This window comes from Eumetopias jubatus, unplaced genomic scaffold (assembly GCF_037043125.1).
Source record: "Eumetopias jubatus isolate StellerSeaLion01/CBP00866 unplaced genomic scaffold, mEumJub1_p1.0 scaffold_9, whole genome shotgun sequence".
NCBI lineage: Eukaryota > Metazoa > Chordata > Mammalia > Carnivora > Otariidae > Eumetopias > Eumetopias jubatus.
In genome coordinates this window covers 53,790,128-53,801,899 of record NW_028274815.1, presented here as the reverse complement: position 1 = coordinate 53,801,899, position 11,772 = coordinate 53,790,128, and the positions used below count along the sequence as shown (strand labels likewise).

The 11,772-nt window shown below is 45.1% G+C and overlaps 1 pseudogene; it reads left to right on the top strand.

Moving 5' to 3' along the window:
• Positions 1-7,697: 7,697 nt before the first annotated feature.
• Positions 7,698-10,961, top strand: LOC148163535 (gastrokine-3-like; annotated as a pseudogene).
• The last annotated feature ends 811 nt before the right edge of the window (positions 10,962-11,772 follow it).

Sequence of the window (11,772 nt, the reverse complement as noted above, 5' to 3'; positions counted from 1 at the left end):
CTTTCAAAATATTCTGGTGACAAATGGGGGTGGATTAAACAAGAGTAGTAGTAATAGAGTTGAATTTATGTAACTCTTTGTATATTTTTAAGGTAGAGGTGAAAAGATTTCCTGATAGATTGGACAGGGGTGGGAAAGAGGAGTCAAGAAGACTCCAGTGGCATTGACTTTAGTGAGTAGAGGGCGCTTCCATTTACTGAGATGAACAGGAAAGGCTGTGGGCTACGGGTTGGTCAAGGACGGAACAACAGGAGCATGTTGATCTTTCAGTGACTAGAGATCAGGGGGAAAATTAGACAAAAGAGACTGCAGGTCAAAAGAAAGATGGGCTGAATGTGGACACTTGGGAGTTGTCAGCATATGGACTCTATTTAAAGCCATAACACAGTGGATGAAATGGCTAAATGAGTTAAATGTAGACGGAAAAAAAAGAAAAGTCCAAAGACTAAGGTCCAGGACACAACCACATTTTGAGGTTGGGGAAATGAGAGGGAGAAGAGATGGCCAGAATGGTGGGAACAGCGGTGTCCTGGAGGCCCCCTGAGGGAAGAGAGGGGCTCCAGGTGTCTGATGCTGCTGCTTTGTCAAAGAAGAGAAGAGCTAAGAATTAACCCTTGCATTTAGTGGTTGTGGAAGTCATTAGCTTTGTTAAGGGCATTTTTACAGAGTATTTGGGGCTAAGCCTCATGGGAATAGGCTGAGGGAAGTAGGGAAGAGACAGTGTAGACCTCTCTTTCAAGGAATTTTGCTTTAAATGGAAGGAGAGAAAAGGAATGGTATCTGGAGGGAGAAGTGCTGTCAGGAGAGGAATTTCCTTTTTGTTTTATTTCTGCCATTGTTTTATTTCCTTTGAATGTGGGAGACACGGCAGCATGTATTTCTGCTTATGGGAATAATAGAGAAGAGAAGCAACAATGGATGACACATGGCAGAGAAATTGATGAGAGGGAAGATACAAGACCTAGATCAGAAGCAGAGATGGGACTTAGATGGGACTATGCAGAGTCAGTCCTTAGAAATAGGAGAGAGGTCCGAGTACACACACACACACACACACACACACACACACACACGGTGGTGGACGAGCAGCCATGGTGTTGGGAACATAGGGAAGTCCTTTCCAGATCACTCCCATGTTCTTAATGAAGAAGGAGCAAGGTTTATTAGTCAGTGTCCAACTGGAAAACAGGAAACATTCTCAAGCAGAGAGAAATGTAATGCAAGGACTTGGAAAAGCTGAAGATGTCAATGGGAGAGGTGGCACCTGTAAGGGGATTGCTGATTGGCTAGCAAAGCCACTGCTAAGGTTGAGCAGAAGCCACCCTCTCATTGGCACCAGAAATGCTGATTGTTGGAGCCTGCACCTGTAAGCAGCGGGTTTGCAGGAGCCAAAACCAGAATGACATCTTCCCATCTCTTGCCTTCCAACCTAGGGTCAACGCCTCCTCTTGGCAGAACCTTATGATAAAGCAGCTGGCAAGAGGGTCTGGGAAATGTAGTTTTGAATCATCCTGCCTCCTGCAATCCAGGAAAGATCTTGGCAGACGAGGAATGGAGCTAAGTACCACAAACCACGCAAGATCTTTGTCAGAGAATGAGGATGGAGAAGAGATATTGGATGGTTAGGGAGAGAAACAGGGCATGCAGTAGTTGCCTAGCAAAGAGAGGGTATGACTGGACTTAAGAAATACAGTACAATCACTTGTCAGTTTTAAGGGCACACTATGGGCCGGCGAATAAGCTTTTAAAGATAGAACACTCAGCGTGGCTATGTGTTTTTCTCCAGCTTTGCCCTACTCAGTGGAGTAGGCAAAGATGTGGTTAATCAAGAGGTTCATTGAAACAAGAGAAGCACAAGGGAATTGAGGGTGTATTTAAGGTAGTGATTATAATACCTGGCCACAGAATTTAAGCTGAGTAAGGGAGGAAGTGAAGACACAGGGAGGGGCAGATGATGGACATGTTTATGCACTAAGTTCCTATCTCCTCCATAACCAAGTTCCTTGTCATCAAAGACCATTTAGCTCACCACTGTGTTCCCTACACCTAGAATGCTGCCTACTACCCAATAAGAATAAACATTTGTTGGATAAATAACCAATGGAACAAATGGATGAATGTGTTCAATGCTATATCCCATTTTAGCGTGTCAACTCTGTGAAGCCAGAGACCATGTCGGACTTAATTAATTTCTGTCTCCTCAGTACGATCATAGTGCCTTGCCCATTATAGGCATTCAAATGTATTTATTAAGATGAAATGAATCATCTTGAAAGGCAAGAAAAGGAAACCCAGCAAGCAGAAGCAGATTATGGCATAAAATATATAGGCAAGCTGTACAGGACCTATAGACTCCAGCCAGGGGGAGAGGGGACAAATGGAGGCCTGGTAGTGATCAGTATAAGCCAGTCAAATGCCAAGTTTAAGTTCAGTGTAAGCACACCTTACAATTCCTAATCTGTCTAAGCTAAAGGAATGAGCAGGAATATGGCAGCATCAGAATAGGAGGGGCCATTCTTTGTGTAAGACTGTGTTGATGACAGGGGTGAGTTGAATGAAGCCTGATCCAAAGCCTAAGCTCAGGGTTTGGAACTGGGAGCTGATGAGCGAAAAAGACAACTCTCTCTCCCACTGACAGCCCCAACTCTAAAGCTAAGCAGGTATATCGTCAACTGAGCTGTCTTCTAACACAGGGAAAGCCAAGTCCAGCCCTGGTGAACCTGAACATGGACAACACTGGACAAAATTGTGAATTTGGCGATGTTGTCTCATGAACTTTTAGAATCAAGGCTCCTGGCTCCCCCCCCACCCCCCACACCCCCGCCGAGTCCTGTATCTGTGTGAGGTTAAGTCTGCCAACACTTCCTCACGTCTCCTTCACAACTGCTTACAGCCAGAAGAAATTCGAAATTCATGCAAAGTTAAACATCTCATTTCTCCAGTGGCCTGCAAGCTCTTTGGGGGCACAGACGTTGTCTTACTGACCTCCAAGATCTCTGCAGCACCTGGGGCCTATTCTATAGAAGATGCAAAAGGAGTGTTTGTTCAAGGAGCAAGTGAATTAATGAGCTCATGACTGGGCCACCTCAATGTGGCATTCCTCCTAAGGCCCAAATTCACACTTTGATAGCTGACATTTTGAATAATATTCTTTTCTTAGGGAAATGCAAATAAAAACCACAAGGAGATAGCACCTCGTAGCCTCTAGGATGGCTATAATCAAAAAATCACAAAATCACAAGTGTCTGTGAGGATAAGGAGAAAGTGGAACCCTCATGCTTTGGTGGGAATGTAAAACTGTTCAGCTGCTGTGGAAAACGTCTGATGGCTCCTCAAAAAGTTAGATGGAAAATGACCACGTGACTGCAATTCCTTTCCCAGGTGTCCACCCAAAAGAATTGAAAACGAGGACTCAAACAAGGTCATGGACACCCAGATTCACAGCAACCAAAAGGTAAAAACAGCCAAAAAGTTAGACAGAAAATGACCACATGACTGCAATTCCTTTCCCAGGTGTACACCCAAAAGAATTGAAAACAAGGACTCAAACAAGGTCATGGACACACAGATTCACAGCAACCAAAAGGTAAAAACAGCCAAACATTCGCATTGAATGCCTATAATGGGCAAGGCACTATGATCGTACTGAGGAGACAGAAATTAAAACAAACAGCCAAAACAGCCAAAACAGCCAAATCAATAAATGAGTAAGTAAACAAAATGTGCTATATCTACACGATGGAGTATTATTATCCAGTCATGAAAGGAATGAAGTGCTGGTAGATATTACAACGTGGATGAAACTTGAAAAGTTTATGCTTCATGGAAGAATCCAGACACAAAAGGATACATATTGTATGATTTCATCCACTTAAAATATGCAGAATAAGTAAATCGGTAGAGACAGAAAGCAGATTGGTAGTTGCCAGGAGCTGAGGGGAGGGAAGGTGGGGAGTAACTGTTTAATGGGTGTGGGTTTTCCTTTGAGTGATGAAAATCTTTTGGAACCAGCTAGAAGTGGTAGTTGTGCAACTCTGCAAAGTACTAACTGCAAGTGAATTCTTCACTTCAAATTGGATAATTTTATGTTATATGAATTTCACCTCAATAAACAAATACTGGCTCTCACTAACTGCATAATAGATTATCCCAAATGTAAACACAATAAACATTTATTACATTACACAGTTTTTGGGGTCAGGAATCCAAGAGGGCTTAGCTCTGTGATTCTGGCTCAGGATCTCTTATTAGGTTTCAGTCAAGATGTTGGTAGGGGCTGCAGTCCTCTGAGGGCTTGACTGGGGCTGACAGATCCTCTTCCAAGGTGGTGCCCTCACAAGATGGCTGTTGACAGGAAGCCTCAGTTTCTTGCCACACAGACCTCTCCATAACGCTGCTTGAATGTCCTCACAGCATGGCAGCTGACTGCCCCCAGAGTCAGTGATCAGTGAGAGCATAAGGCATAAGTTACAATGTCTTTTATGAACTAGCCTACAAAGTCCCACACCATTATTTCCACAACATGGCATTGGTCAGGCACAGGTCAGCCTTATTCAGTGTGGGAGGGACTTATACAAAGGCCTGAATACCAAGAAGTGAAGATTGTTGCGGCCATCTGGAAGGCTGGTTACCACACCCCTTCTCTCATACATAAAGGGTAGTAATGAATTAAGGCATCACCCACTCAGCCTGAACTTGACCACCAAAAATGGATAACAGAAGGCAGCTTTGGGAAAACGTGGGAAACACTGCATGTGAATAACATATATGTGGCAAACTGTATAGATCATGCCTGAGTATGTTCACAAATTACATCATGTACGTATGTTATGATGAAAAATTTCACCTTGCAACATTTTTCGGGGAACCCAACGTTTTTTGAGGGAAGTCTCTCCTAAGTAATTGGACTATTGATCTCTGGTAGTGAGATACTGACTCATTATAGCATAGTGAGGATGTTGTAAGGGAACCAAGAATGAGTGTCTTGCCCCCTCCCTTTGTCTCCCAGTTTCCTTTCATTACATGTGAGCACACAGACTCCCCAGTCCCTCCTAGGCCTGCCCCACTGCCCAAGACCAAGGCCGCTTCCCTCTTTTCTCAAAAATGACAACTTTGCCAAAGTTATAACTCTTAGAGCCCAAAAGACACTCCAAGAGGTCAATAGGCTTGGTTCTGTCATCTCATAAGTCAGATCTTCCAAGATCCTGCCCCAATCAGACTGCTGATTGGTACGTTCCTGAAAGTTAGCCAGATCAATACAATTGTACCAAAATCTTGACTTAGGTGTGATATTCTTCGGACATATTCACAAAGCCAAGTGATCCAAATGTTGGTCACTTGCCATTTGGGAAGAAAAAATGGTCAGGCTGTTTGAGGCTTTTACTTGAATAAAGAATTTAGTAATAAGAGCAGTCAATTAGTTCAGTCTTGCACAGCATTTTGACCTCTGCTAGTCTCTTGCTCAAGCTTGCGATAGACCATAAAAAGCAAGCGTGACATATATAAGTGCATGTACTCGCACAGAGTGTCAGCAGATTAACTCCTCTTACCTGCTCTGCCCCAAGATAAAATAAATATATTTCCAAAAGGGCTCCCCCACTATCGGTTGGTTGATGAAAAGTTAGTAGATACTGATAAAATTGGTTCTTATTGTCCAAGTGTGGACTGTGGAAGTTGGGGCTGAGACTAAAACCTTGGACTTTTGGTTTGGTGCTTTTCCCAATACTCCGTGTCATCTTCTGAAAAGTTCAAGATTAAAAGGCAAAGTTAGATGTACAATAACAATACAAAAGAATATTCTAGAGAATAAGGGGGTTGAGGTTGCTTTGAATAGATTTAATTTTCTATTCCTCTAACAGTTCCTTTTCAAGCAAATGCACATGACAACAGTACGGTTATCATCTGTGTATCGTGAGGGTGTCCAGGTCCCGATTTCATGCCTTCCCCAAAACTCACTCTCCTCTCTTCTCTTTCTGTTTCCTCTCCCCTCCTCCTTCTCGTTCTCCTGTCTCTCTCAAATAAATAAATAAAATCTTTAAAAAAAGGAAGAAGGAAAGAAAGAAAGAAAGAAAGAAAGAAAGAAAGAAAGAAAGGAAGAAAGAAAGAAAGAAAGGAGGGAGGGAGGGAGGGAAGAAAGGAAGGAAGGAAGGAAGAAAGGAAGGAAGGAAGGAAGGAAGGAAGGAAGGAAGACCGAGAGGAACCACAATGAGGCCCAGAGAAGTCACAGATGAAGGGCTCTGGGCTGCTAATCCAGGGACGGCTGGCCTTCTGCATTCTTTGGTTTGTTTTTCTAAAGCTCAAGGCCCTAGATTTGAGATGCTTGAAAAGAATATCTTTCAGGAATGAGTGACTTTGGCCCAGGAATCTGCAAGAAGATGAGCCATTGTTGGTCTGGTATGGGCCCGGGGTGAAAGAGAAGGGAAATTCGCACCTGGGGTAATACAGAGCCTGGAAGGAGGATGGGAGGTCTCTGCAAAGGGCCTGGGGCCAGCAGCAAATTGGACAGGTCCCTACGCTGTCACTAATTTGCTGTATGACCCTAGATCTGGCATTCACTTTATGTCTCTGGGTCTTATTTCCAAATCTGTGAAATGGGTGAACCCATACTATACTTCCCCAAAATGGTTTTGCCACCTAAAATCATTCTTCCTTACTATTCTCCCCTTCTGAAGTTTTCCCAAGTGAAGTTAAGTAGGAGACCAGAAAATAAATTTAAAAAGAAAAGACAAATATCTATTTTCTGTAGGGAAAAGAGGATCTTAGAGGCAGTGGTTCTTAAAGTTTTTAAGATAGGACCCTTGAAAAATTTTGATGGTAAGTATGGCTCTTCTCCCTGGGGAGAAACAAACCTCATCCACAAATAAAGTTTTACATGAAATTTCAGGAGGCCATTTTAGAACAATCCACAAATCATGGGCCTAGATAAAAAGCCTTGGTTTAAGAAAAGATCAGTTGTAAAAATTAACTTTGTAAAAGATTCAGCTGCCTATCAAGAGAGGGTGAACTGGGATCCTGGCTGCCTATGGGCCTGGAATGAATTTTAGGAAGAAGTAGGAGCAATCAAGCCATCACAAGTTGAGTAGACTTGGGTAGAGAGAAGCTCAGGATGGATCCAAGAGGTAGCAAGATAATGTTTGCTAGAAGATTGTATCTGCTTAGGAAATGTTGGCCCAGAGGTGCCTGCTTTGGAGAAAATATTTGGGTCTGGGGTCCAGGGAAAACAAAAGAAAGGACAGAGGCAAACGCCAGGGAAACTGAGGCAGCCAGGGATGACATAACAGGAGCAGGGTGGGGCCTGGGCAGTCAGTGTCATAAAAGGGCAGACCCCAGATTCTGGGATGGATGGAGGGATACCCTCATCCTCACGACAGACCTGTGGGAGAGGGCCCCAAATTCCCGCTTTACATTTGGGGAAACTGAGGCTCATGGAAACGGCTGAGGACCGTGAAGGTTGCTCAGTGGCAGAACAGGTGCTGACCACCCCCCCCCCCAGTCCCACCAGTCCTGCAGCAGGTGGACAAGGCCACGGGTCCCAGGAGCAGCAGGGTTCTGTGTGTTCCGCGGATCCTGCTGCTGGCCCTGTGCTGGGGGGCGCGGGGCCGCACTCTGCCCGGGACTCTGTCACAGTCTAGAGAACATCTACATACCAGCGCTGATGGCGAGTACGAGTCCACTAGTACTGTGACTGAGCCAATGACATGGATCTGCTGTTTTGCTTTAAGGCCCTGTTGACGGCTCTGCTGTTTGGCAGGACGGCCTGTGTCCTGACAAAGATGGACCAGGCTGCCTTCCCAACTTTGGCCGACGAGGCTCTGAACCATCAGCTCACTGTGGTGCCCTCTGTGTTTGGTGCCCTCCAACGCAGCATCCCGACCTGCTAGAGGGATGCTGGACACGTGGGGGGAAGTCAGTGTATGCTTGCTTCTTAATGCCCATGAAATCCTCACCATCACGCAAAGGCCCTTGATTCATTTAAGTCAGACCATAATTGGATCGATGAGAATTCCATGCGATGACATAATTTTGATGTACCCCAAAAGGGTGTGAGCCACCTGTTAGTGAGCCTAAGTTGTTAAATATAAATACTGGAGGGAACTAAGAGCGTCTTTGCATTCCCCGTGCCATCTCTCCTCCCCTGCACACTGTCCAAACACATACACACATTTTATCACTGGTTGAAAATAAGCCCAGGAGTGCTGAAGCTCTCTCTCCCTCTCAGCCTCTTAAATGGCAAGGGTAGTCAAATGACTTAAACACCAATAGGAAGTTCTTGGCAAGTCTTTGAACTCTGCTGTCGTTTGCTTAAGTAACCTGGCCAGCATATTTGGGCAGCACGAATGTCTGAATGTCTGTAGCAGGAGGGTCACTGATTCTTGAGAAAAAAAAAAAATGCGCTTCAGGTCACATTTAAAAAATCTTTTTTAGAATTGTTTTGTCATTTCTAAAATGGTGGTTTTACAGTGAAGTGTTTAAGGTTACCAAAAAAAAAAAAAAGGCAAATTTTTAAAGAAACTATTCCACTCATCTGATTTATAGCAAGTAAAACCATAATATAAAAGCAGAAACAATTCAAGCCCATTCTACACTATCATTAGAGATGAGAAAAGAGTTGGAGGCTAGAAAAGTTGAGAAATTAAGGGTAAAAGGAACATAGCCCGAGTCACAAGGACGGGCACATTTTTTTTCTTGAGTAAGGTCGTCACCTTGTGGCCAGATTGGATATTGCTGCTAGAGACAAAACGAGGGCCAGGTTTGAGTTCACAGCTATTTTTGGAAACTGCATCCTCTGGGTGCCCTGGAATATGTTTCTCTCTCTTCCTCCTTGCTGTACCACCTCTATATACTGTCTCACCATTTTGAAATGCCACTTCTTCCAGTCTTTAAAAAGTATTATGCCTCCAGTTGCGGCCTGACCTACACTGTATTCACTATTAAGCCAAGTCAAGAACTTAGCCCAGTGTGGAAAGCCCATCAAGGACTACGTGCCAAGAGATCCCCACCAACTTTCCCCAGCAGCGGAAAGAAGGTGTGTTAATAATTTGACTAGAAAGTCAAGTCCATGGATGAGACAAAAAAATGCAGTATGATTTTTAGGTCATTGACAAATTCTAATGACCATTTTCCGGTCTGTTCCACCTCTTTGCTACTGGCTATAAAAATAATGTAGCTTGGGGGTATTTACCCCAAAGATACAAATGTAGGGATCCGAAGGGGTACGGGCACCCCGATGTTTATAGCAGCAATGTCCACGATAGCCAAACTGTGGAAAGAGCCAAGATGTCCATCGACAGATGAATGAATAAAGAAGATGTGGTATATATATACAATGGAATATTATGCAGCCATCAGAAGGAATGAAATCTTGCCATTTGCAATGACGTGGATGGAACTGGAGGGTATTATGCTGAGCGAAATAAGTCAATCAGAGAAAGACATGTATCATATGATCTCACTGATATGAGGAATTCTTAATCTCAGGAAACAAACTGAGGGTTGCTGGAGTGGTGGGGGGTGGGAGGGATGGGGTGGCTGGGTGGTAGACATTGGGGAGGGTATGTGCTATGGTGAGTGCTGTGAATTGTGCAAGACTGTTGAATCACAGATCTGTACGTCTGAAACAAATAATACATTATATGTTAAAAAAAAAAGAAGATAGTAAGAAGGGAAAAATAAAGGGGGGTGGGAATCAGAGGGGGAGATGAACCATGAGAGACTGTGGACTCTGAGAAACAAACTGAGGGTTCTAGAGGGGAGGGGCGTGGGAGGATGGGTTAGCCCGGTGATGGGTATTAAGGAGGGCACGTTCTGCGTGGAGCACTGGGTGTTATGCACAAACAATGAATCATGGAACACTACATCAAAAACTAATGATGTAATATATGGTGATTAACATAACATAGTAAAAAAAATAATGTAGCTTGGGATTATTTCTCTCTGGTGGCAGAAATGACTTCCTGACACCAGGGCTCACTGAGAACAAGAGTCAGAATTAATTTAGCTTGCCTGGAAGGTCAAGGCCATCCCTCTCCTTGGTGGATAGCCTCACCTGACCCAAAGCTTCATCACCATCCCACCATTACAGGCCCATTGCTTTGGGGTTTTCGGTCCTCCTCTTTCTCATGCTGCCCAGGCCCCTAATCGTAGATCACACTGGGGAAGGAACATCTCAGTGCCTGCCGCTCCTGCTGGGATGGTGGTGGGAGATCAGGGATGACTAACTTGGGAAGCTACCAGATAAGGTTTCAACAGCCACTTGCTATTCTAGAGATAGACAGTAACCTTTTCCCATTAGGCCGCTGCCCAGCGCTTACATCTTAGTATACATTAACCCAATGAACAAGTCTTCTTCGTAACAGGAGGATCCAGCAGGAGAACAGGGAGAACTTGAGGGGCTGAGGTGAGGGGGGTCAAAGAGGATAATAAAGGTCAGCAAAAGAAATAGAAAGAGGGGATGTGAGGCCATTTATTGCAACAGGGGAGTTCTTCCATTTTAGTCCCACAGTCTCCTGATAGTAGGGCTGTTCTGACGACCTCATCTAATTTAGGAACAACTCAAAATATCTCCATGCTACTGTGGGGTCTTAAAGTGATTAAAAGATCTTTTTTTGTAAAATGCTTCTCTTTCTTCTTAAAGGAACTGCATTGGCTGGACGCCTAGGTGGCTCAGTCAGTTAAGCGTCTGCCTTTGGCTCAGGTCATGATCCCAGGGTCGTGGGATCGAGCCCCACATCGGGCTCCCTGCTCAGCAAGGAGTCTGCTTCTCCCTCTCTCTCTCCTCCACACTCATGCTTTCTGTCACCATCTCTGTCCCTCTCTCTCTCTCTCAAATAAATAAATAAAATCCTAAAAAAAAAAAAAAACACAAAGGTACTGCACTGGCAGTGGACCCCGCTTCCTGTTTCATAGTCCAACATCTGTCCTTTATGGGAGTCTCCGTCTGTGGTGAGATCCCTGGGCTCTGAGCCTCCAGGGTGGCCACGTGAGTCTGACCCACCCGGTGGGGGCCACTGACCTGAAACCAGCACTGAGGGGCCCAGCCCCAACTCTGCCAATGGGAAGCTGCTCATTTCATCCTCCACCTTCCTTTCAACCCCAGCTCATTTCATCCTCTACCTTCTTCCTTTCAACCCCAGATCCAGCCTCGTCATCTGGAAAATTGGGTACGCTTTCTCCCTCCAGGTTGGAACTATAGTTTCTTGCCTCACTGGTCCAACCAGTGGATGAGCTGCCCCCAGTTGCACTGCTCTCTCTGGAGTGTCCGGCCTTCCCAAACATGCAGGGTCCATCCACAGCATGCAAGCTAGGACGGTGTGAGGAAGGAGGTGCCCCCCGCCGCAGACTGGCTCCTTTCTAAGGGCCTCTCTCTGGGGTGTCCTTTGAGGAGTCCCTTGAGAATTCAGAAAGACAGAAGCACAGTGCAGCCTTAAGCCCTTAGGTCTGGGACCACATCTCTGTCTCTGGGCCTGAGATTCTGTGGAAGCCTATTCGCTGTGGTGGCCCAGCCTCCGCCATGAAAACCCCCGGGGGAGATCCAGGTGAAGTGAGGCCTCCCAGAGCTCTCTTTGGAACTGGTCTAACCCCCTTAGTGGTAACCCCCAGGCATTTCTGTTACAGATGAATAAGGGACCTGATCCCTTAGCACTGGTGTTTTAACAATCCATTCCTACGGCTGGGAGGGACAGAGCCAGCCCCACCCACACACAAAACATCCCTGGCTCCTTTCATTTCAGAAACAAGAATAAACAAGCAAGGAGTATTGGGGATACAGACGGA